The following is a 3,548-nucleotide window of genomic DNA, read 5'->3' as shown; positions in this document are numbered from 1 at the left end:
AAATCCAGCATCTCTGCATAAAACAAAGTCCTCCCCATCCCATCTGGTTGTGGTATCTTATGGTCTGGTAAGCCAGGAATTAACAGTCAAGGTGTCTGTTCCTCCCCATCCCCAAAATACAATGTTGGAGCACTGCAGGATATTGAAACAAAAACTCCTGTTCAGGAAAGGGATGAGTAGGAGACACAGAAAGCTGAGTCGTTTGTGGCAACAATGAAAGCCTGGGAAGGTATTATGAAGAACCCTGCTATAGTCTTGATTAGATCCCAGTTCTGTGTCTCAGAGGAACTACATTGTCTTTTCTTTCCTGTAGCCACTATATCCGTGCTCTGGAAGGTTCTCCTTTTTCCCTTATCGCTGATGTCCTCCTTCCTATGCCTGGAGCTTATACAATTTGGAGGTTTTTTTTTAAGATCCCAGGATACTTTAGGACAGGGTCTTGATTTCTTTGGGAAAGTAAAACCCTTAAAACTTCGTAAGCTTCTGTTCATGTGCGGATGCATATTTAGTTCTACACGATTTTATGACATGTTCAGATTCCTGTGATCATCACTACAATTAGATACAGAAAATTCCTTCACAGGGATTCCCTCATGCTACAGCTTCCTTTCTCTCTCAACCCTGGCAACCATGAATCTGTTCTTTTCTCTGTAATTCTGCCATTTCAGGAATGATACATAGCCTTTATGCACTACCCAGAGAAGGGCCCATACTGCTTTGTCCCGGGTTCCCGTTGTTACTTAGATGTCCGGAGCCCTTGATGTCCTGCAGGTGAAGGAGGAGGATGTCCTCCAAATTACAGCAGTGACCCTCTTTGGTGGCACCAACCCTGACTTGCAAATGGAACAGTACGTCCACAAAAGGAAAAGTGAGGCCAGCTACATTATAAATCTGAAGAGCACCTGGGAGAAGCTTCTGCTGGCAGCTCATGGCATTGTTGCCATTGAATACCCTGCTGACGTCAGTGTCACATCCTCCAGGAATACCGGCCAGCGGTCTGTGAAGTTTGCTACTGTCACTGGAGCTACTCCTGTTGCAGGAGCTTCACCCCTGGAACCTTCGCTAGTCGTGTGCAGACTGCCTTCAGGGAGCCACGTCTTCTGGTACTGACCGATGCCAGGGCTGACCACCAGCCTCTCACAAGGCATCCTTGGCTAACCTGCCCACACAGATTCTCCTGTGCCCTGTGTGGACATCGCCATCCCGTGCAACAAGAAGGGAGCTCCCGAGATGGGTGTGATGTGGTGGCTGCTGGCCCAGGAAGTACTGCGCACGCCTGGCACCATCTCCTGGGAACACCGTGGGAGGTCATGCCTGATCTCTACTTCTCCAGAGATCCTGAAGAGATGGACAAGGAAGAGCAGGCTGCTGTTGAAGAGGCTGTGACTGAGGAGGAGTTTCAGGGTGAATGGACTGCTCCTGCTCCTGAATGCGCTGCCGCTCCACCCGAGGTGGCAGACTGGTCTGAAGGCGTGCAGGTGCCCTCCGGGCCTCCTCAGCAGTTCCCCGCTGAAGACTGGAGCGCTCAGCCTGCACCTGAAGCCTGGCCTGCAGCTCCCCTGCTCAGTCCACCGGGTGGTGGAAACAACCACCAAGTGGTCGCAAGCGGTCCTTCCACAGGCTCCTAAGCAGAAAGTGGAAACAAGGTGGCCAGAAAATAAACACTGGTTTGTCTTAAAAAAAAAAAAGCTAAGTAAATGGAATTATGGAGTATGTACTATTTTTAGATTGGCTTTCTTACACTTAGCATATTTCTCTGAGATCCTTCCAAGTTGTGTGCATGAAGATTTTGTTCCTTTTTATAGCTGAGTAGTATTCCACGATATGGATGGACCATAGTTATTTTAACATTGAAGGATATTTGGGCTGTATCCAGTTTCCGACAGTTACCAGTTAAGCTGCTGTGAACGTCTGCATGTAGGCTTTGTGAGCACATAAATTTTCATTTATTGGGAAGATGGCAGATTAGAGAGACACAGGAGTCATTTCTCTCCCAGAAAAATAGCTAAAGGACAGGTAGAAACAGCCTGGCAAAGTAGTTCTGGGGTTTAGGACAACAAAGGAATATATGCAGTAGTAAACATATTCATATTTCACATGAGGATTCAGTATGAGATACAATCCCATGTTACAATTTTATCTTTCCTTCTAGTAATATATGTGACCTTAGACTTTCCCTTTCAATCGCTGTCATACCCATATAATAGCTCTCCTAATTGAAGACACTATAACATGCTTTTCTCTTTCCTATTCATTTCCAACCTTTTTTTTTTTTTTTTTTTTTACCAATTCTGCACAGATTAACCTTCTTCAGCTTTCCATTCTCTAACCTCATTCTATTTTCTGGTGATCAGTATTCTAGTTATTAATTCCATCAGTTTACACAATACATTTTGTCAAAATAGTGCAATCATACATGACTTGTCTTTTTGTGTCTGGCTTGCTTCACTAAACATAATGTCCTCCAGGTACATCCATGTTGTCATATGCGTCACAACTTCATTTCTTCTTACAGCTGCATAATATTCCATCATGTATCCATCCTATGTATACACCACAATTTGCTTATCCTTTCATCAGTTGACAGTTACCTGGGATTGTTTCCATCTACTAGCAACTGTGAATAATGCCTCTATGAACTTCGGTGTGCAGATGTCTGTCCATGGCACTACTCTCAATTCTTCAGGCAATATACCTAGTCTGGTATTTCTGGGTCATGTGGCAAATCTATATTCAATGTCTTTAGGAACTGTTAAACAGTCCTCCACAGTGGCTATACCATTCTACATTCCCACCAACAGTAAATAAGCGTTCCTATCTCTCCACATCCTCTCCAACTCTTGTAGTTTTCTTTTTTTTTTAATTTATTATTATTTTTAAAGATTTATTTTATTTATTAATCTGCTCCCCTCATTGTTTGCAGTGGCTGTCTGCTCTCAGGGTCGGCTGTGTGCTCTCTCTGTCTGCTCATCTTCTCTTTAGGAGGCACTGAACCCAGGACCTTCCATGTGGAAGAGAGGTGCTCAATCACCTGAGCCACCTCAGCTCCCTGGTTTGTTGTGTCTCTTATTGTCTTTCTTCTTTGTGACTCTTTTGTTGTGTCTTCTTGTTGCGTCAGCTTGCCATGCCTGCCCACCACACCAGTTCGCCTTCTGCAGGAGGCACCGGGAACTGAACCTGGAACCTCCTGTGATGGCAAATGGAAGCCCAACAGCTTGAGCCACACCCACTTCCCTTCTGTCTTTTTAATAGTAGCCATTCTAAAAGTGTGAAATGATCTCATTGTAGCTTTGATTTGCATTTCTCTAATCACTAGTGATGTTGAACATATTTTCATGTGCTTTTTTTGCCATTTATATTTTTTCTTTGGACAAATGTCTCTTAAAGTCTTTTGCTTATTTTTTAATTGGGTCATTTGTCTTTTTATTGTTGAGTTGTAGCATCTCTTTCTATATCATGGATATTAAACCCTTATTGGATATGTGATTTCTAAATATTATCTCCCAATTGTGTCAGGTGCCTTTTCACTCTTGACAAAGTCCTTTGAG

At 43.7% G+C, this 3,548-nt stretch overlaps 1 pseudogene; it reads left to right on the top strand.

The window, feature by feature from the left end:
* Positions 1 to 744: 744 nt before the first annotated feature.
* Positions 745 to 1,628, top strand: LOC101419673 (small ribosomal subunit protein uS2 pseudogene; annotated as a pseudogene).
* Positions 1,629 to 3,548: the final 1,920 nt, after the last annotated feature.

This window comes from Dasypus novemcinctus, chromosome 24, assembly GCF_030445035.2.
Source record: "Dasypus novemcinctus isolate mDasNov1 chromosome 24, mDasNov1.1.hap2, whole genome shotgun sequence".
Classification (NCBI taxonomy): domain Eukaryota; kingdom Metazoa; phylum Chordata; class Mammalia; order Cingulata; family Dasypodidae; genus Dasypus; species Dasypus novemcinctus.
The sequence above is the reverse complement of the archived record's forward strand: the minus strand, read 5'-3'. Positions and strand labels throughout refer to the sequence as shown.